Raw genomic sequence first — 23,812 nt, 5'->3', positions numbered from 1 at the left:
GACATATTAATCTAACCATAATATTTCATTTCTATTCATTTTTCCATTTGAGGTAAATTTTCAGCTATGACGGTCATTAAACCCAAGTATCAAAAGAACCAAATATCTAAATCTTATACTTAGAACTATGCTTAGAACCAAACACCTAAATCATTGTATATCAAAATGAAAAACCAAAAATTTAAAAAATTAATAAAACTGAATTGAAACAATATTAAAGTTAGCTATACCTAAAATAGAAATTGAAAACAATCAGAGGTAAAATATTTTGAAAAGAATATTTCATTTATAAATAGTACAAAAAACCTTTTTGTTCCTACTAAAATATTAATATCTCACTAAAATATCATTATTAAAAATGAGCGTTTGTGGATGTTGACATGGATGATAAAGATACCTCAAGGGTGAATATTCCCTGGCCTTTGCTAATGGCTTTAGAAAAGTTGATTGACATCATATGAAAAATAAAAAATAAGCTGTTCTTGAGTATTCAGCCACTAGGCACAGAAGTGAATGTGCTCTTTAAGATGTCTTCGTGATTCCAGGTCTGTTCACTGAGCCACCTAGCTGCCTCTTCTGTTATATTCCTAGCCTTAGTGGGTCTCAACAAATTGTTTGATTAGACTTCTAGAGCAGGGACTTCTTTTCTGTAGTTTGTTTCCAACCCTTACTTGTGCTTTTTCTACCTTCTGCCTCTGTCCTCTGCCTTCGAGGATGGACTAGCTTGCACTATCAAGGAATTTGGGACAGCCTGATAAGTCACTAAGAATAATGGTTGGTAATACACGATCACTGTCTTCAAGTATTTAAGAGGATATGTAGAAGAAGGATTAGATTTGTTATATTTGGTCCAAGAGGGCATTATCTGGAGCACTGACTGGAAGTTGCAAAATGGCAAATCTAAGCTCAATGTCAAGAAAAGTTTCCTAATAATTAGGACTGTCCCAAAGTGGAATGGGCTGCCTCAGGAAGTGGTAGATCTCCCGTCACTGGAATTTTTCAAGCAAAGGATGGATAGCCACTTTTCAGTTATGTGTTAGACTAATGGCCTCTCAAGTCCTTTCAAACTCTAAAAGTTCCTGATTTTGTTGATTCTGTCCTACCTGTGACATCAGATGGGCAACTAGTAGGACTATCACACATGCCCCAGCAAGAATCTTCTCTTCAGTGTCCAACCTTTTTATGTACCATCAAGCTACCCTGATGTAGAGCACAATACACTCACTCATCTGACTAACTGCTTATTCTGTCTTTTTCACTAGATCATTATCCATTTCACACTCTACTTGTTGGTGCTCCTCCAAGATCCTGTTCTGGGCCCTCTTCTTTTCTTCCTCATATTATCACTTAATAATCTATTCAGCTTCTATACATTTAACTATCATATTTCTTCAGATAACTCCTAGATCAGCACATCCAGATCCAGTGGCCCTCCTGAACTTTCATCTAAGATTTCTCTCTGCCTATTGGGCATTTCCAAGTGAATAGCTTAGAAGTATTTTAAACTCAACAATGTCTAAAGTTGGATTCATTATCTTTACCCCAAACTCCCGTTTCTCCAAAACTTTCCTATATTTATCAAAGACATTATTATCCTTCCAGTGTTTCAAATTCATAATTTTTACATTTTCTTGTACTCTTCATTCTCTCTCACCCTGCATATCTAATTTGATGTTTCTACCTTTATTTACTAGTTGTATGAACCTGAGCAAATCACTTAATCCTGCTTGTCTCAATTTCCTCATCTATAAAAATCAAGTGGAGAAGGGACAACTAGGTGCCTCAGTAGAAAGATTGCCAGGCCTGGAATTGGGAGGACATAGGTTCAAATCTGGTCTTAGATATTTCCTAGCTTTGTGACTACTGGGCAAGGTTTTTTTAAAATTTTTTTTAATTTTTATACATTTATTAATATTCATTTTTAACCTGATTACATGCTTCATACCCCTACTTTCCCCTTCACCCCCCGCTCTCCCCTCACCCATGGCTGACGCACATTTCCACTGGTTGTAACATGTGTCCTTGTTCAGGGCCCATTTCCATATTGTTGTTAGTTGCATTGATGTGGTTGTTTCTAGTCCACATCCCCAATCATGTTCACCCCAACCCATGCGTTCAAGCAGTTGTTTTTCTTATATGTTTCCTCTCCTGCAGTCCTTCCTCTGAATGTGGGTAGCGTCTTTACCATAAATCCCTCAGAGCTGTCTTGTGTCATTGCATTGCTGCTGGTACAGAAGTCTATTACATTCGATTTTACCACAGTGTATCAGTGTATGTGTACAATGTTCTTCTGGCTCTGCTCCTTTCACTCTGCATCAGTTCCTGGAGGTCTTTCCAGTTCGCCTGGAACTCCTCCAGTTTATTATTCCTTTTAGCACAATAGTATTCCATCACCAGCAAATACCACAATTTGTTCAGCCATTCCCCAATTGAAGGGCATCCCCTCATTTTCCAGTTTTTTTGCCACTACAAAAAGTGCAGCTATAAATATTTTTGTGCAAGTCTGTTTATCTATGATCTCTTTGGGGTACAAACCCAACAATGCTATGGCTGGATGAAAGGGCAGGCATTCTTTTATAGCCCTTTGAGCATAGTTCCAAATTGCCAGCCAGAATGGTTGGATCAGTTCACAACTCCACTAGCAATGCATTAATGTCCCAATTTTGCCACATCCCCTCCAACATTCATTACTCTCCCCTTCTTTCATTTTAGCCAATCTGCTAGGTGTGAGGTGGTACCTCAGAGTTGTTTTGATTTGCATTTCTCTAATTATTAGAGATTTAGAACACTTTCTCATGTGCTTATTGATACTTTTGATTTCTTTACCTGAAAATTGCCTATTCCTGTCTCTTGCCCATTTATCAATTGGGGAATGGCTTGATTTTTTATACAATTGATTTAACTCTTTCTACATTTGAGTAATTAGACCCCTGTCAGAGTTTTTTGTTATAAAGATTTTTTCCCAATTTGTTGTTTCCCTTCTGATTTTGACTACATTGTTTTTGTTTGTACAAAAGCTTTTTAGCTTGATATAATCAAAACCATTTAATTTATATTTTGTAATTTTTTCTAACTCTTGCTTGGTTTTAAAATCTTTCCTTTCCCAGAGATCTGATAGGTATACTATTTTGTGTTCACTTAACTTATTTATAGTTTCCCTCTTTATATTCAGGTCATTCATCCACTCTGAATTTATCTTGGTGTAGGGTGTGAGATGTTGATCTAAACCGAATCTCTCCCATATTGTTTTCCCAGTTTCCCAGCAGTTTTTGTCAAATAGTGGATTCATGTCCCAAAAGTTGGGCTCTTTGGGTTTATCATACACTGTCTTGCTGATGTCACTAACCACAAGTCTATTCCACTGATCCTCCCTTCTGTCTCTTAGCCAGTACCATATTGTTTTGGTGACTGCTGCTTTATAGTATAGTTTAATATCTGGTACTGCTAGGCCCCCTTCCTTCACATTTTTTCCATTATTTCCCTAGATATTCTTGATCTTTTGTTATTCCAAATGAAATTTGTTATAGTTTTTCCTAATTCAGTAAAGAAGTTTTTTGGTAATTTGATAGGTATGGCACTAAATAGATAAATTAATTTGGGTAGAATGGTCATTTTTATTATGTTAGCTCGTCCTACCCATGAACAATTAATGGCTTTCCAATTGTTGAGATCCAGTTTTATTTGTCTGGAAAGTGTTTTGTAGTTGTTTTCGTATAGTAGCTGTGTTTGTTTTGGTAGATAGATTCCCAAGTATTTTATATTGTCTAGGGTGATTTTAAATGGTGTTTCTCTTTCTACCTCTTGCTGCTCTAATGTGTTGGAAATATATAGAAATGCTGATCATTTATGTGCATTTATTTTGTATCCTGCCACTTTGCTAAAGTTGTTGATTATTTCTACTAGCTTCTTAGTTGATTCTCTAGGATTTTTTAAGTAGACCATCATATCATCTGCAAAGAGTAATAGCTTAGTCTCCTCATTGCCTATTTTGATACCTTCAATTTCTTTTTCTTCTCTAATTGCTATTACTAGTGTTTCTAGTACTATGTCGAATAATAGAGGTGATAATGGGCATCCCTGTTTCACTCCTGATCTTATTGGGAAGGCTTCTAATTTATCCCCAATTGCATATAATGCTTGTTGATGGTTTTAGGTATATACTGTTTATTATTTTTAGGAAGGGTCCTTCTATTCCTATACTTTCCAATGTTTTAATAGGAATGGATGCTGTATTTTGTCAAAGGCTTTTTCAGCATCTTTTGATATAATCATGTGATTTTTGTTTGTTAGACTGTTGATATGGTCAATTATGTGGATGGTTTTCCTAATGTTGAACCAACCTTGCATTCCTGGTATAAATCCCACCTGATCATGGTGGATGATCTTCTTAATTACTTGCTGGAATCTCTTTGCTAATATTCTATTTAAGATTTTTGCATCTGTGTTCTTTAGGGAGATTGGTCTATAGTTTTCTTTTTCTGTTTTTGGTCTACCTGGCTTTGGGATCAGTACCGTATTTGTGTCATAAAAGGAATTTGGTAGGACTCCTTCTTTGCTTATCATATCAAATAACTCGTATAGTATTGGGATTAGTTGCTCTTTGAATGTCTGATAGAATTCACTTGTGAATCCATCAGGTCCTGGTGATTTTTTCTTAGGGAGTTCTTTGATGGCTTGTTCAATTTCTATTTCTGATATGGGATTATTTAGGTATTCTATTTCTTCTGCTGTTAATCTAGGCAATTTATATTTTTGTAAATATTCGTCCATATCTCCTAAATTTTTATATTTGTAGCCATATAATTGGGCAAAATAGTTCTTAATGATTGCCTTAATTTCCCCTTCATTAGAGGTGAGGTCTCCCTTTTCATCTTTAATACTGGCAATGTGGTTTTCTTCTTTCCTTTTTCTTATTAAATTGACCAGTACTTTGTCTATTTTATCTGTTTTTTCAAAGTACCAGCTTCTAGTCTTATTTATTAATTCAATAGTTCTTTTACTTTCGATTTTATTAATTTCTCCCTTAATTTTTAGTATTTCTAATTTAGTTTTCATCTGGGGGTTTTTAATTTGCTCGCTTTCTAATTTTTTGAGTTGCATGCCCAATTCATTAATCTCTGCCCTCCTTAATTTGTTAATATATGCACTCAAGGATATAAATTTCCCCCTGAGTACTGCCTTGGCTGCATCCCACAGAGTTTGGTAGGATGTCTCATCATTGTCATTCTCTTCAATGAAATTGTTGATGGTTTCTATGATTTCTTCTTTGACAAATTGGTTTTGGAGAATCATATTGTTTAATTTCCAATTGGTTTTTGATTTGTCTGTCCAGGTGCCCTTACTAATTATTATTTTTATTGCATTATGATCTGAGAAGGTTACATTTATTATATCTGCTCTTTTGCATTTGTTTGCAATGATTCTATGCCCTATTACATGGTCAATCTTTGTAAATGTATCATGTGCAGCTGAAAAGAAGGTGTATTCCTTTTTGTCCCTATTTATTTTTCTCCACATACCAATTAAATCTAATTTTTCTAGGACTCCATTCACCTCTCTTACCTCTTTCTTATTTATTTTTTGGTTTGATTTATCTAGATCTGAAAGAGGAATATTTAGATCTCCCACTATTATGGTTTTACTATCTATTTCCTTCTTGAGCTCTGCCAGTTTCTCCTTTATGAATTTGGATGCTATACCACTTGGTGCATATATATTGAGCAGTGTTATTTCCTCATTGTTTATACTGCCTTTAATCAGGATGTAATGACCTTCCCTGTCTTTTTTAATCATATCTATTTTTACTTTGGCTTTGTCAGAGATAATAATAGCCACTCCTGCCTTCTTTTTCTCATTTGATGCCCAAAAGATTTTACTTAAGCCCTTAACCTTAAACTTGTGTGTGTCTACCCGCCTCATATGTGTTTCTTGTAGACAACATATGATAGGATTTTGGTTTCTGATCCACTCTGCTATTTGCTTCCATTTTATGAGTGAGTTCATCCCATTCACATTCAGAGTTAAAATTGTCAGTTGTGCATTCACTGACATTTTTGTATCCTCCCTTAGACCCACCCCTTCTTCTTACACTATTTTCTTTTTTTTTAAACCAGTGGTTTACTTTGAGCTGGTATCCCTTATCCCCTATCTTGATTGACTTCCCTTTCTACTCCCTCCCTTGTTATTCCCCTATTTTTGTTTTTTAAAGGCCTAATGAATTCAATCCCCCTTCTTCTCCCCTCCCTTTTTTGACCTCCCCACTCTCCTGCTCCCTTTGGTTTATCCCTTCTGACTTTCTCAGTAGGGTTAGATAAAGTTTTTTATTTTAATGGATAATAAAGTCACCTTCCCTCTCTGAGTTGATTACACTGAGAGTAAGGTTTGATTATTACCTCTTAATGCTCTCTTCCTCTCCTTCTTGTGATAGTATTTATCCCCTCCCCTTCCCATGCCCACTTTGTGTGTAATAGATTATCCTATTTTTCTTATTTACTCAGATTTTTCTTGGTGTCCCCTACTATTCCCCCCTCTTCCCCACTCCCCCCATGTCATCTTAGACCATTCAGTATCCTGTCCTCTCCCTATGAATTATTCTTCTGGTTGCTATAATAGAATATTATAATAGTGAATAGAGTTCACTACAGAGAATTATACATAGCATTTCTACACATAGTAATACAGATAATTAGATCTTTTTTAAGCCCTTAAAAAGTCAATTTAAAAAAAATTATGAGCTTTCTTTCTTTTCCCTCTGTTTCTTATTTACCTTTTCATGTTTCTCTTGGTTTTTGTGGTTGGGTATCAAACTTTCCATTTAGTCCTGGTCTCTTTTGTGCAAAAACTTGGAAATCTTGAATTTTGTTGAATGCCCATACTTTCCCCTGGAATTATATAGTCAGTTTCGATGGGTAGTTGATCCGTGGTTGCAGGCCCAGCCCTCTTGCCTTTCTGAATATCATATTCCAAGCTTTGCCGTCTTTTAGCGTGGAGGCTGCCAGATCCTGTGTGATCCTTACTGGTGCTCCTTGATATTTGAATTGTCTCTTTCTGGCTTCTTGTAAGATTTTTTCTTTTACTTGGAAGCTCTTGAATTTGGCAATTATATATCTGGATGTTGTCTTATCTGGATCTAGTGTAGAGGGTGTTCTATGGATCCTTTCAATGTCTATATTGCCCTCATGTTGTAGAACTTCAAGGCAATTTTGCTGAATAATTTCTTTAAGTATGGATTCCAGGTTTCTATTAATTTCTGCCTTTTCTGGAAGACCAATGATTCTCAAATTGTCTCTTCTTGCCCGTTTTTCTTGGTCTGTCACTTTGTCATTGAGATATTTCACGTTTCCTTCTATTTTATCAGTCTTTTGACTTTGTTTTATTTGTTCTTGTTGTCTTGAGATATCATTGGTTTCTAATTGTTTGATTCTAGCCTTTAAGGACTGGTTTTCGGCTATAATCTTTTGGTTTTCGGCTATAATCTTTTGGGTTTCGGCTATAATCTTTTGGTTTTCCTTTTCAGTCTGGTCATTTCTGGTCTTTAGTTGACTTGCCTCACTTTCCAATTGCGAAATTCTGCCTTTTAAACTGTTATTTTCTTGCCAGATTTCTTCCATCTTCCTCAACATCTCATGTTTGAACTCTTCAATATCTTGTGACCGGCTTTCATTTTTTGGGGGGTGTGTAAATAGAATTAGCTCCAGCCCATTAATAGTCAAAATTCTACTCAACCCAGGCGTGCTAATGATGTCACCCTAACCTCCCTTAGTGGGGAGGGGAGACGAGTTACCCACACGTGACAATAAGTAACAAATCAAGAATAAGGGACTGCCCTTTGGGCAGTCCAAATCAATGTAGAAACTGCCATTTGTCCATTTGAATTAGAGGTGGACCACAGGAAGTGATGAAAGACACTATCTCTTTAAGTAAGTTAGTGAACTTCCTGTGGGAGCAGTTGCTGTCTTGAACTGGAAGAAGAAGCATCTCCTGAGACAGCTTACACTCTATATTGTCACGTGGGTAAGTTAGGCTGACTTCCTTGGCCTAGCTGGGCCAATTTTAAACTCTGCCTATCTGGCTGTTGGGTCTTGTGGCTTACAGCTTCATTTATTAAGCTTTATAACCTTCTTCTCTCTCTGTCCAGGCCTTTGGCCTGGACTAGCCTCTCCCTTTTTCTCTTTATTCCTACTTTTTACCTACCAGACTGTAAATAAACTCTTCAAACGGATGCTGACTTGGGTCTGATTTAATTACGGAATCAACCTGAATTGTTGATTCCTGGTGGCCACATATTTTAATATATATCTATTGTAGGATACGGAATTGAGGGTTATAGTTTTTTCTAGATTTGGCTGAGTTCCAAAAAGCTGTTATAGGTTTTAGAATCTTGAGGAGGGGCAGTTGACTGGATCTTCCATGGAGGGAGGTAGTCAATGAGCAAGCTCTTGGATTTTCTAGCTTCAATATTGAAATTTAGCCTAGCATTAATATATTTACTTAAGAAATTATTATTTTAGATAGACCCTTTATATCTTCCTTTCCTAATACCACCCTGCCTTCCCTCCCTTACCTTAGTGGCTGTGGAGTTTATAAGGAGAATAATTAGAGAGGAGTTAAATCTGTGAAGAGTTATCTAATTGACAGCATTATTTATAATTTAATCAAATCATCATTTATTTTCTTTTAGATAGCATTTTGTAAAACTGAGTGAGGCAGGTCCTTACTCAGATTCCATCTTTACTTCCCTTCCCCACCTGAGGTTCCTGAGATAACTGATAGGGCTTTCCTTTGACCCACCTTCCTAACCAACATCCTTCAAACAATTAAACCCTTTGTGTTTCAATAGTTCTATTTAGTGTAATTTGTCTGGTAGTTATCAAGAGGAGAGAAGAGGGAAAGAGACAACATACTCTGGGCTCAGAGGGAAGCTGGGCATCCATCTTGAAGGAAGGTGTTACTTCAAAATAGGTCCCTTCCTGTGAAATTAACTAAGCCTGTTTATTAATTTCAGTCTAGTCTATTACCCTCAGCTTGTGTTTGAGTCTAAGTCCCTGTCTGTAAGCCTGCAGTGTTAGTTTGTTTAGTTTAACTTCTTTCTCCCAAGAAGATCTCTGTTTCCCTTCTGTGTTATACTCCTGACTTCAGTCCTATTATACCTTGAATCTCCTTTAATCCCAGCCTACCTGAAGCCTAATTTATCCACTTACCAAGTCTCCAACATCCTCTTTTCAATTCCCTTATCCCAAACAACTTTCCTCAAATTACCATCATAACACTATAAATACCTAAATTTTCCTTCTTACATTTTTGGCGATCCACATTGGTCCTAGATCCCTCAATCTTCCTGAATTTTCTTGAATTCTTCTTTACTTTATACCTATCCTTAAGTCAGCCTTCTCACAACACCCCTTGGAGCTTTGGTCGATATAAAGCTGCTAGACTGGTGAGATCAAAAAACGGGGACCCTGAAAATTTAGCTAGGCTGTTTCTTTGTCTTAAGGAAAGAAATAAGCCTATTACCTGGCCTTGGCCACACCTGGGAAGGACTGCTCAGTCCTCCTAGCCAGGCCAGGAGCATACCTGAATAAGATTTAAAAGCAGCCAAATAGAAGCAGGAGGCACTAGACTTATTTAGTAGAATTAGGGAGAGTAATTTTTTTTTTTAGGCTACAAATAGACTTTAACTCTATTCTATTTCAAAACTGTATTTTTAGTTTTAAACTCTTTAAAAATAGCAAAAGCCTGGTGGGGCCAGCTAGAATTTTAAAAAACGCTGTTCCCCCCCCACACACACACACACACAGTAGAAGGCACGTAACTTAAAGAAAAGAGATTTTTCAGACTTTTACAATGGAATAGAGCCTCCCAGAACCAAAATTAGCTTTTGAAAGACACTCCCAAACTGCCTCAGGCAAAAAGCCCAGTCTCCCCTCAAAGAGCTTTATCTCTAGTACTCAGCCTCAGGCTATAGCCTTTGTCCTCAGCCAGGCAGGAACAAAAGGAAGTCTTGACCCAAACAATTCAACTAGTTCTATAGCCCAACCCTTAGTAAAAGGAAGACCTTACCCACTAGTGACATCTACTGACTAGAGTAAGAATGTGGTGGTTTCAAACCATTACTGATGAAATAAATACTATATTTCAGACTTTAAAACGCTGGATCCAGTCCATAATAAAGGCTGTTATGATGTTTTTTTTTTTCAGAAGAGTAGTCTCAGATAATACTTTTCAAGGGCTGTTTGTTGCACTGTATGTAGGTGTGATAGTAAGTGTGATAATGCTGATTGTAGGCAGAATAGTTTATCTTTACTTCTCCAAAAAGAAACTGCCAGAGAAGCTGGATGACACTAACATTTTTTTGACTTAGAATTAATTCAAAGTGAAGAAAAAAAAAGAGCTAGAGAAGGAAATGTCAAACCACTCCACAATCTTTGCCAAGAAAACCCAAAATGTGGTCATGAAGAACTAGATATGACTGAAAACAACTGAAAGACAAAGCCTTCACCAATTGTTTCAAATTCAACCCCTTTTCTCCACTAACACAACTATCATTTGAATTCAGGCCTTTATCACCTTCTCAACTAGATTATTGCAACAACTTCCCTAGTGGTCTCCTTTTCTTGGCTTTCATCATCCACCCCATCCTACATACTTCTACAAAAGTATTTTTTTTTGTAGATCTCACTATATGACTCATCTTAAATTAAAACAACATTCTGTAATATTCATGCCACAATAATTCAGTCATAACCCATTAGATGGAAACTATTTTCCTTCCAATTCTTTATTAAAAAAGTACAGCAATAAATAATATATGTATATGTATAATGCATGTATATATGCCTATATTCCAGCATCTTAACTGGAATTCAAACCATTTTATTGTCTAACATTTTTACACTGTGTATGTACTAGTAGTATTACTGGGTCAAAGGACCCAGAACAATCTAGTACAATCTAGTAACTTTTTCAGTATTATTCCAAATTGTTTTCCAGAATGGTTAGATATTCACAGCTCCTCAAAACAGCTAATTAGCTTTCCTGTCAGCTTTGGAAAACTTATAGGTGTGGGAGGGAAATTCAGAGTTGTTTTACTTCTTGCTTTTTCTTATGATTAGTATTTTTGTAGCATCCTTTTTTTAAAAATAATTTTTGGTTACTTATCTTTTCTCTTTCAAAAACGTCTAGTTCATATTATTTGACAACTTATGAATTGGAGAATGCCTCTTATTCTGATAGGAATAAAGAGAAAAATAATTAGTTATTAATAATGTTAGCTTTATCTATTAAGCATGCTTAATAGTAAATGCCTTGCTCTTTTTTTAAACATTTATTAATATTTATATTTTAGAAAAGTTAACATGATTACATGATTATGCTTTTACTTTCCCCTTCACCCCCTGACCTCCCCACATCCCCTGGCCGATATGCATTTCTACTGGTTTTATCATGTGTCATTAATCAAGATCTATTTCCAAATTGTTGATAGTTGCATTGGTGTGGTACTTTCGATCCCCAGTCATGTCCTCATCAACCCATGTATTCAAGCAGTTGATTTTCTTCTGTGTTTCCTCTCCTGCAGTTCTTCCTCTCAATGTGGGTAGCGTTCTTTTCCATAAGTCTCTTAGAATAGTTCTAGGTCATTGCATTGCTGCTAGTACAGAAGTCCATTACATTCTATTTTACCACAGTATATCAGTCTCTGTGTACAGTGTTCTTCTGGCTCTGCTCCTTTGGCTCTGCATCAGTTCCTGCAGGTCTTTCCAGTTCACATGGAATTACTCCAGTTTATTATTCCATCACCAGCATATACCACAATTTGTTCATCCATTCCCCAACTGAAAGCCATCCCCTCATTTTCCAGTTTTTTGCCACTACAGAAAGCACACCTATAAATATTTTCGTACAAGTCTGTTTATCTATGATCTCTTTGGGGTACAAACCCAGCAATGGTATGGCTGGATCAAAGGGCAGGCATTCTTTTATAGCCCTTTGAGAATAGTTCCAAATTGCCATCCAGAATCCTTGGATCAGTTCACAACTCCACCAGCAATGCATTAATGTTCCAATTTGGCCACATCCCCTCCAACATTCATTACTCTCCCCTTCTTTCATTTTAGCCATTTTGCTAGGTGTGAGGTGATACCTCAGAGTTGTTTTGATTTGCATTTCTCTAATTATTAGAGATTTAGAACACTTTCTCATGAGCTTTTTGATACTTTTGATTTCTTTACCTGAAAATTGCCTGTTCATTTCTCTTGCCCATTTATCAATTGGGGAATGGCTTGATTTTTTATACAATTGATTTAACTCCTTGTATATTTGAGTAATTAGACACTTGTCAGAGTTTTTTGTTATAAAGATTTTTTCCCAATTTGTTGTTTCCTTCTGATTTTGACTACATTGTTTTTGTTTGTACAAAAGCTTTTTAGCTTAATGTAATCAAAACCATTTAATTTCTCCCTGAGTAATGCCTTGGCTGCATCCCACAGAGTTTGTTAGGATGTCTCATCATTGTCATTCTCTTCAATGAAATTGTTGATTGTTTCTATGATTTCTTCTTTGACTAGCTGGTTTTGGAGAATCATATTATTTAATTTCCAATTGGTTTTTGATTTGCCTGTCCAGGTGCCCTTACTAATTATTATTTTCATTGCATTATGATCTGAGAAAGTTACATTTATTATTTCTGCTCTTTTCCATTTGTTTGCAATGATTCTATGCCCTATTACATGGTCAATCTTTGTGAATGTACCATGTGCAGCTGAAAAGAAGGTGTATTCTTTTTGTCCTTATTTATTTTTCTCCACATATCTATTAAATCTAATTTTCTAGGGCTTCATTCACCTCTCTTACCTCTTTCTTATTTATTTTTTGCTTTGATTTATCTAGATCTGAAAGAGGAATATTTAGATCCCCCACTAGTATGGTTTTACTATCTATTTCCTTCTTGAGCTCTACCAGTTTCTCCTTTAGAAATTTGGATGCTATGCCATTTGGTACATACATATGGAGCAATGTTATTTCCTCATTGTCTATACTGCCTTTTATCAGGATGTAATTACCTTCCCTGTCTTTTTTTAATCAGATCTATTTTTACTTTGGCTTTATCAAAAATCATGATCGCCACTCCTGCCTTTTTTTTCTCATTTTAAGCCCAAAGATTTTGCTGAAGCCGTTTATTTTAAACTTGTGTATGTCCATCCGCCTCATATGTGTTTCTTGTAGACAACATATGGTAGGATTTTGGTTTCTAATCCACTCTGCTATTTGCTTCTGTTTAATGGGTGAGTTCATCCCATTCACATTCAGAGTTTTAATTATCAGTTGTATATTCGCTGACATTTTGGTGTCCTCCCCTAATTCAATTCCTTCTTCTTACACTATTTCCTTTTAAACCAGTGGTTTGCTTTAAGCCAGTAACCCTTGTCCCCTCCCTTGATTTACTTCCCCTTTTACCCCCTCCCTTATTATTCCCCTCTTTTTTATTTTTAAGGCCTAATGAATTCCCTCCCCCTTCTTCTCCCCTCCCTTTTTTGACCTCCCCATTTCATTGCTCCCCTTGGTTTATCCCTTCTGACTTTCTCAGAAGGTCAGATAGAGTTTTATATCCCAATCGATATAGCTATTCTTCCCTCTCAGGGTTGATTACACTGAGAGTAAGGTTTAACTATTACCTCTTAATGCTCTCTTCCTCTCCTTCTTATAATAGTATTCATCCCTTTCCCTTTCCATGCCCTCTTTGTGTGTAATAGAATATCCTATTTTTCTTATTCCTTCAAGATTCTCTTGGTGTCCTCTACTATTCACCCCCCTCTTTCCCTCCCACCAATATCATCTTAGACCATTTAGTATTCCAACCTCTCCCTATGAATACTTCTTCTAATTATTATAATAGTGAATACTATAATGGTGAACAGAGTTCACTACAGAGAATTATACATAACATTTCTCCACATAGGAGTACCAATAATTAGACCTAATTGAAGCCCTCAAAGAGGCAAATTTAAAAAATATGACTTTTCTTACTTTCCCTTCTGTTTCTTATTTACCTTTTCATGATTCTCTTGATTTTTGTGTTTGGATATCAAACTTTCCATTTAGTCCTGGTCTTTTCTGTGCAAATGCTTGGAAATTTTCTATCTTGTTGAATGCCCAAACTTTCCCTTGGAAGAATATAGTCGGTTGTGATGGGTACGTGATCCTTGGTTGTAGACCCAGTTCTCTTGCCTTTCTGAATATCATATTCCAAGTCTTGCAGTCTTTTAGTGTAGAGGATGCCAGATCCTGTGTGATCCTGATTGGTGCTCCTTGATATCTGAATTGTCTCTTTCTGGCTTCTTGTAAAATTTTTTCTTTTACTTGGAAGCTCTTGAGTTTGGTCTATTATATTCCTGGGCGTTATCTTTTCAATGTCTAGTGTAGAGGGTAATCTATGGATCCTTTCAATGTCTATATTGCCCTCTTGTTGTAGAACTTCAGGGAAATTCTGCCGAATAATTTCTTTTAGTATGGAGTCAAAATTTCTATTAATTTCTGCTTTTTCAGGAAGACTGATGATTTTCAGATTGTCTCTTCTAGACCTGTTTTCTTGATCTGTCAGTTTCTCATTGAGATATTTCATGTTTCCTTCTATTTTATCAGTCTTTTGAATTTGTTTTATTTGTTCTTGCTGTCTTGATACATCATTGGCTCCTACTTGCCCAAGTCTTTTCTTTAGAGACTGGTTTTCTGCTATAAGCTTTTGATTTTCCTTTTCAGTTTGGTCTGATCTATTTTCCAGCTGTTTGATTTTGGTCTCCAATTTGCTAATTAATTCTTTTGATTTGGGGGCATCTTTTTCTAATTGCCCAATTCTAGCCTTTAGAGACTGGTTTTCAGCTACAATCTTTTGGTTTTCCTTTACAATCTGGTCATTTCTGGTCTTTGATTTACTTGCCTCACTTTCCAATTGGAAAATTCTGCCTTTTAAACTTATTTTCTTGCCAGATCTCTTCCATCTTTCTCATGATCTCTGATTTGACCTCTTCAAGACCTTGTGACCTGTTTTCATTGTTTTGGGAAAGTTTGGATTGTTTCTTCTCCTCTGATGTATCCTCTGTTGTCTGGATTTTTTCTGTGTAAAAGTTGTCAAGTGTTAAAGGTTTTTTCTTCTTCATGTTTCTCTTCTGGTTTTTCTGATGATTCTGGCTTGCCATTGTAAGCTGAATTCCCTCTCAGCTTTATGCTTGTGCCCAGGATCTGTCTGCGCTCTTTAGACTCCTGAGATCTCAAGTCTAGTTGTTCTGGGACAAGCCTCCTGGTGGTCTCCTTGCTTGTTCTTCTGCCTGTAGCTCCTTTAACAGCCTCAGGGAGCTGCTTCCATAGTCAAGCACCTCTCTGCACTGGGTGCCCACTCAAGGTCCACTCCTGCACTCAGTATCAGCCCCTTCATCCACGCCTTAGTCTGCCCTTAGCCCCTGCCTTAGCCCGCGCCTTAGTCTGGGCCTGTGTCATCCCCTTCAGCTGCACCTGGGCTCAGGATCTGTGTTCAGAGTCCATGAGTTCTTTAGCCTCTTGGGGGGTCTTAAGTCTTGCTGCTCTCAGGAAAAAGCCCTGGTGAGCTGCCAATGACTTAATGGGTGCCCCAAACTTGCTCTGACTTCTGTGCTGGCTTTGGTGTTGTAGGCGGTGTGGGGGTGGGGGAGGGGGTTGCTCCGCTTGTGTTTTCATGAGAGCTGTTTCACCCCTTCATAGCATGGAAATACTCTGATTCCATGTACCTTCGATGCTGCGCCCTGTTGTGGGGTCCCTTCTTTCCTCTGGATTTGTTTTTATGTCTTCTTGAGGAGTCCTATAAGCGTGGGTTAGGGGAGGTCAAGAAGTTGCTTTTTATTCTGCCACCATCTTAACCCCGCCTTCAGTCCCTTGCTCTTTTGATTTAAGATGATGATGATGATATCCAAATCAAGACACTTGTGTGCTCCCCTTGTGACAAAAATGACCACATAAATATCACTATTGGGTCTATTTCCTAAGGTGATCAGGGAAAAAAGGAAAGGAATCTCTATGTTACCTTTAAATAATATTTTATTTTCCCCCAATTACATGTAAAAGCAATTTTTAACATTCATTTTTTAAAGTTCAAAATTTTTTGAGTTCTAAATTCTATCCTTCTCAATCTTTCTTCCTCACTCTTTTCCACCCATCCCTGAGAGGTAAGCAATTTGATATATATATATATTTACATGTGCTACCATACAAAACATTTTTCCTTATTATGCATATAGTAGAAGAGATCACAAACATAAAAAATGAGAAAGAAAATGAAATATGCTATGTTTCAGTCTGCATTTAGTTCTTTCTCAGAAGGAATTTTTCATCATGAATCTCTGGGATCATCTTGGATCACTACATTGCTGAAAATAACTGGGTCATTCAAATATTGCTGTCACTGTGTACAATGTCCTTCTGATTCTACTCACTTCACTGCATCAGTTCATGAAAGTCTTTTCAAATTTTTCCAAAATCACTTGCTTGTCATTGTATTTAGAGCACAATAGTATTTCATCACAACCATAAACCACATCACTGGGGGAATGCATAAACAAGTTGTGACTTATAATTGTGACTGAATTCTACTGTGTCTTAAGAAATGATGAGCACATTTATTTAAAAAAACATGGAAAGGGGCAGCTGGGTAGCTCAGTGGATTGAGAATCAGGCCTAGAGACGGGAAGTCCTAGGTTCAAATCCGGCCTCAGACAATTCCCAGCTGTGACCCTGGGCAAGTCGCTTGCCCACCCTTACCACTCTTCCACTAAGGAGCCAATATACAGAAGTTAAGGGTTAAAAAAAAAGAAAAAAGAAAAAAACATGGAAAGATCTGCATAAAATAAGGAAGGTCAGAGGAGCAGAACCAAGAAAACATTAGAGTTGCAAAAATATTGTTTGAAGAATAACTTGCATATGTCCACCTCCAAAAAAAGAACAGATGAATAGAAATAAAGAAACATTTTTAAAAATTTATTTCATGAACATCATCACTCCTGGTGTCAGTCTGATGAAAGAGTAGTTGAATGAAGTTAGACTTCGTGAATCATGCCAAATTAACTTCAGTACATGGGATTTTATGAATGCAGCATTTTATGAATGCACAAACAATTAAGAAGACCAAAGTAGTTATGAAAGCACTGAAAAGGGAACATTTCTTCTGGACCGTGGGAACCTAGATCTAGATCAAAATGAATATAAATGAGTTGGGTTAAGGTTTTCCACCTTTTGTTTGAAGATATTTCCAAGTTCAGTTTCAAGAGCTCTAATTTCCTTCTTTATCTTTTATTTCATCTCTTCTTTTATTGCTTCCATCCATTTTTTGGAGCCCTCTTGACCGATGTATACTTTTTTCCTATAGTTTTACTTGAGATTATTATTAAATTCTACCTTCCAGAATTTTATCTTGGGATTCTTGTAATTAATAGTATATATTTATAGTATTAATAGAGTTATCTTCTGCTGGTTTCATATCTTCAACCTTTCTACTCAATGCTGTTTCTTTCTATATTCTTTTTATAACTTTTTAAGTCATTGTCATATTTGCTGATCCTCAACCTGGAGTATTTAAGCAGACTTGACTAATAATAATTACTTTTGGCCCCATCCCATCCATCAAGCCTTGTCTAGGATACCAAGGAGGATATTATGGTCCTGGATGGGGAGGCAAGTTTGGGAAACTAGTCTGTATGCACTGTACCTTTCTACAGTCCTAAATGAGCTAAGATCATGATATCCTAATATCTATGCATCTTACCCCCACACACAGACCATTCCACCCCATTCCCTACCCCTCACCTAATCCTATGAATGGCATAACTGGAAAACACTGTGTTGCCCTCTTCCAGTCTACAGATGCTGAGCTAGATAGAGTCTTCTTTCATCCAGATTAGAAAAGCCATGAATCAAGTTCAAATCTTGTTTTCCATATTCTGTCCCCTCCCACAATTCTGGATGGTGATGCAAAAGGGAAAAAATCAAGCAATCTTGCTACTAGTCCTTTATTATGTATATGTGTTTTCTCTTTCCTTTCTCTTTCTCTTCTCTTCTCTCTTTATTTCTCTCTCTCTCTCTCTCTCTCTCTCTCTCTCTCTCTCTGCCTTTCTTTGTATCTTTTTCTCTCTTTCAGTTTCTTTCTGTCTCTCCCCTTTCAGGTTTGTCTTCATCTACCTCACAACCCCTGTGTCTCTGTTTCTCTGCGTGTTTATCTATTTGTCTGTCTGTCTCTTTTTCCCTATGTCTTTGCCTCTCCCTTTCAGTCTCTATTTCTGTCTGTGTCTTTGTCTTTGTATCTCTGTTTCCATTTCTCTATGTTTTTCTCTGTCTCTCTATTTCCCCATTTCTATCTCTGTGTCTATCTGACTCTATCTGTGTCTGTATTTGAGTCTCTGTCTGTTTCTCCCTGTGTCTCTATATCCATCCATCTGTTTGTCTGTCTCTGTGTGTTTGTCTCTCTGTCTCTGTCTGTCTTCTCTGACTGTCTCTGTCTTCCTTTCTCTCTCTGTCTCTCTCTGTCTCTCTTTTTCTTTCAGAACTACCTCCTTTTAACTTATCTATCCTGTTTATTGATTCTTTGGTTCATCTTACTCTATTTCCCATCGGCCCCATCCCTAAAGATGGTCCTAGAGATGGGATTCTTACCCTTTTGGAAATCTGGTGAAGCCTATGGACCTCTTCACAGAAGATTTCTAAATGCATAAAACAAATATACAGGACTACAAAGGAAACTAATTTTAAAAAATTTATTAAATGCAATTATCAAAAAAAATTAAAAACAAATTCATAGGGCACAAACTAATAAGCTTTGTAGAGAAAGCTGGGATTGGCTGAAGATTTTCATGTATCCATCTTTGCTGGAATTAGTTTTTATTTTAGCAAACCTTCATTTCACATCACTATAATTGATTTTATACTCTGAGGACTTGAAATGGGAATATAAGAAAACAAATTTTAGAAAGCTCTACTCTCATCCTCCAATTATAACCTACCTTCCATTATGCTCACACCCTGTACATCCAGGACACATGTTCTAATGCATACCCATTCTATAGAATGTTGTCTCCTCCATTCTTAGTCAACTCAAGAGAATCAGAACTTGTACAGGTTGAGCTTCTAGAATGTTGAGATATCTCATAAACCCTCCCCATCCAAACACAAATATAATCTTTTAGTCTAGTCATGGCCACTAAATAGATATTAGGGGATGGGGTAAGAAAGAGGAAATGGTTTTGAGGAAGAGTTAGGTTCAGCATATGCAGAGGATAACCAGCTGTCTCATTTTTCTGTAATATACCTAGCTTCCACCTTTTTGCCTAGGCTTACAAATGCCTTAAGTATTGTCATTGTTAGATATCATTGGAAGTCATTTGGCTCTGGAACAGAGTCTGGGCAGCTAGATGATACAGTGCCAGTCCTGGAGACAAGTGTTATGGTAGATATTTGATCTATATTGGTTTTGGCCAGTTGATATCAGTTGGAATTGATTATAGATTCTGCTAAAGCTGTTAGGCTTAATCTGGCCTCAGACACTTACCAACTGTGTGACCCTAGACAAATTACTTAATTCTGTTTGCCTCAGTTTCCTCATCTGTAAAATAAACTAGAGAAGGAAATGGCAAACCACTTCAGTGTCTTTGCCAAGAAAACCCCAACTAGAGTCATAAAGAGTCAGACATATTTGAACAACAACAAAAACTCAGGATTATTTTTCATTCATTTTTCATTCATTCATCCATCATGTTTAATGAGCACAAAGCACTGTGCCACCCCCTCACTATCCAAAATAGCAAATGTCTGCAAATACAAATGAATTAGAGAGAAATGCCTTAATTGCAATTTCTAGACATGAATTTTAGTATGACATTTAACAAATCTTGTAAATAAATTTACAATCCTATAGCAGTCATCTGAAGCAGAGTTCGGCAAACTATGGCCCAGGGCCCAAATTCAGGCCACCACCTGTTCTTTTGTGTTTTTGATGACCCTTGAACAATCTTTAGCAATTCGCCTAGTTCACATGAAAACATAACATAAAGAATAATATTTTCAATATAAGCAGCCAAGTTTGATGAACTATGATTATAAGATTAACTTGGTTAATGATGACTATATCTGTACAGCAAGTATAACTATATTACACCAGGGTTTGGCATGACTTTTATGATATAATAAGTGTTTTCCAAAAGCAATCACTTGAGAAAACTTCAAACAGAAACAAACAAACAAACAGCATTGCAGAAGAGCAAAGTTGAGGTCACTGATTGTAGGAGCTTTTTTTTTTTTTGAGATCCTTTATTTTATGTTCCTATTGTCCATCTTGCACCGTAGGGTCTTGAAATGAGAACACAAAGAAAAAGACTTTCTACAAAATCAACTCCTGTGTCCTATTGCCAATACATCTTCCCTTATACTCCCTACTAAATCCTAGAGTTGTATAGCTCCATAATGTTATGGAAATGTCAACAGATTCCTCTTTTCCAAATCCATCTTATTCTGATGTTGACTTCTTGAGTTTTGTAATGATTAACTCTGATAGTCCACTCTGAAAATAATCTTGTTTTCAGGATTTTAAATTAAGATAACTGGTTTCTGTTTTTATTAATTCATTTATCAATTAGACTTTATACTTTTATAACTGAATTGGTACTATACAAAAATCTGTTTTATTTTTTGGTAACTCTATGAAAAGCTTAACTATATTCAAACCAGTGAACCTCAGTGTACAAATTTTGTCCCAAATTTCCCTGAGTTTTTTTCTCCATGATTTTTCTCAGGATACCAATTACTTCTTTGTTTCTCAAGCTATAAATAAAAGGGTTTAAAAAGGGAATTACAATTGTATAAAATATAGCAACTGGTATGTCTATTAACTTCATTAACTGCACCTGGCTGAATATACATGATAAGAAGAGAACCATAGAATATTGAGACAGATATGAAATGGGATGCACAAGTGGAAAAGGCTTTGCCTCGTCCCTCTTTTGATTTCATCCTAAAGATAGTAAAAATGATGTAAACATAAGAGACTAGGACAACACCAATAGTGAAGACTTGAATTGAGCCTGAAAAGATGAATATCATCAGTTCATTAATATATGAGTCAGTACAAGAGAGTCTGTATAATGGAAGAACATCACAAAAAAATGACTGACGTGGTGTGACTTACAGAAAGTTAATCTGAAGAGAAAACCAACATGAATCATGGAATGTAGGTTGCCAGCTATCAGTGACCAAGTGATCATCTGAATGCAGTTTCTTTGACATCATGATGGGATAGTGACGTGGATTACATATGGCTACATAACGGTCATATGCCATGGCTGCCAGGAGAAAACAATCCGAAGTTTCAGAAAAACAAAGAAAATAAAATTGTGCCATATATTCATGAAGGGAAATCAATCTATCCTTAGAAAAGAAATTCATTAACATCTTTCGAGTAACAGCACATGAACTAAAAGCATCCATTAAGGCCAAGTTACCAAGAAACAAATACATAGGTTAGTGAAGCCAGGGTTCAATTGAAATTAATAGTACCAGTCCAATGTTGCCTATTATTGTTATTAGGAAGATAATAAGAAAAAGTATGAAGAGGAGAATCTTCAGTTCTTGGTGATTTGTAAATCCAGTGAGGATAAACTCAGTTGTCAGAGTGTTATTCTCAGCCATCTCAGCCTCCTAAAAACAGGAATTTCTGATATATATTAGATTGCAACTCAAAGTGATGCTTACTTCTTTCTTCCAACTCCCTTCAGTAGAGATTGGGGCACAGATACTTCTACTTTCTTCCAATGTTGTATCCTTCAGTTCGAAGTATGATTACTTTAAGAAATCAATTAATTAACATTTATTAAAGATCTACTATACTATGAAGATCTACTAGATGGGCAACTAGATACCACAGTGAATAGAATGCCAGGTCTATAGTCAGGAAGATTCATCTTTCTGAGTTCAAATCAGACCTTGAATGCTTTCTAGCTGTATGACCCATGGCAAGTCACTTATCCCTATTTGCTTCAGTTTCCTCATTTGTAAAAATGCTCTGGAGAAGGAAATGGCAAACCACTTCAATATCTTTGCCAAGAAAACCCAAAATGGAGTAACAAAGAGTAGGACGTGACTGAAAAATAATGGAGCAACAACAAATGTGTCAGGCACTGTGCTAAATGCCAGAGATACAAAAGATGGTCCATGCCCTCAGAGTTAACAATAGGGGAGAGAACATTCAAATAAGTAGATGTAAATAAGTTATATAAAGGATAACTAGGAAATAATTACTAGAGGAAAGGCACTAGGTAAGGCACATTGAGTAAGATTTGCTGTAAAAGATGGGATTTTAGTTGGGACTTAAAACAAGTCAAGGAAGTCAATAGTCAGATTTAAGGAGAGAGAACATTCCAGGCATAGAGGACACCCAGAGAAAATGCCTAGAACTAAGAGATGCCCTGTGAACACTTCCAAGAGAATATTAGTAATCTTAAGCTTTTATGGTCTTTAGAGTACCAAGGAGAAAAATATCAGATTAGGTTGGACTGGACACTTTTTGCATGGCTTAAGAATGTATGCTGCATGTAAAAAGGTTCCTTCTCATGGGTTTATGCAAGCTTTGTTTGTTACCAAGGATTAGTAATGGAGCTCTGTATTTTTGTACCACTAAAATGTTAATAATTAATTATTGCTATCTCTTGAATAATGGATGTATATATATATATATATATATGTATATCTTACATATATAATATATATTTGTCAAAGTAAGTCTTATTGACCCAGAAATACCACTACTGGGTTTGTATCCTCAAGAGATCAAAGATAAAGGAAAAGGACTTGTCCAAAAATGTTTCTAGCAGTTCGTTTTGTGGTGGCAAAGAACTGAAGGGATGTCCATCAACTGGGAAATGGCTGACTGAGTTTTGGTAAATGAATGTAATGGTATACTATTGTGTCATAACAAATGATGAACAGGATGATCACAAAACCCAGAAAGCCTTATATGAAATGATGTAAAGTGAAGTGAGAACAAGGAGAATGTTGTACTCAGTAAGAGTAATAATATATGATGATCAATTGTGAGTGACTTAACTATTATGAACAGTGCAGGGATGCAGGACAATTCCAAGGGACTCTTGATAAAAAAGTACATTTCCACAGAAGGAACTGAAAAAGTCTGAATTTGATTGAAGCATAACATTCTTCATTTCCTCTATGATTTTACCACTTATTTTCTCCATGAATTTTTCTCTAGCTTAAATGATATGTGTATTCTTTCACAAGATGAATATATATTGAATGATTACACATATGTAATCAATATCATATTGCCTGTTTTCTTGGGAAGGAGGAGAGATGTGATGGAGTGAAAGAATGTGGATCACAAAGTGACAAAAAATAATTATTAAAAATTGTATTGACATATTAAAAAATAAATAAAAATGTCTCATGTGCTGATATTTTCCTTTAGCTAATAATTACCATAGGTCAATCCATATTCTATTCATTTTACTATTCTGTTTCAGGCAATATTTTTATATATATATATATTTAAAAACCCTTACCTTCCATCTTGGAGTCAATATTGTGTATTGATTGGCTGCAAGGCAGAAGAATGGTAGGGATTAGGCAATGGGGGTAAAGTGACTTGTCAGGCAATATTATAAAAAATAATGGTTTTCAAAGTGCCTACTTTGCCTACTTGTCAGACATGATACTCATTGTTGTGAGCCTAGGGAGCTCACAACAAAGCTTTGAATTTCCTTAAAATTCTAATGGATCTATCATATCTGAATTTTTC

The 23,812-nt window shown here is 36.2% G+C and overlaps 1 pseudogene; it reads right to left on the bottom strand.

Moving 5' to 3' along the window:
• Positions 1-20,714: 20,714 nt before the first annotated feature.
• On the bottom strand, positions 20,715-21,519 carry LOC123241696 (annotated as a pseudogene).
• Positions 21,520-23,812: the final 2,293 nt, after the last annotated feature.

This window comes from Gracilinanus agilis, chromosome 3, assembly GCF_016433145.1.
Source record: "Gracilinanus agilis isolate LMUSP501 chromosome 3, AgileGrace, whole genome shotgun sequence".
Lineage (NCBI taxonomy): Eukaryota > Metazoa > Chordata > Mammalia > Didelphimorphia > Didelphidae > Gracilinanus > Gracilinanus agilis.
The sequence above is the reverse complement of the archived record's forward strand: the minus strand, read 5'-3'. Positions and strand labels throughout refer to the sequence as shown.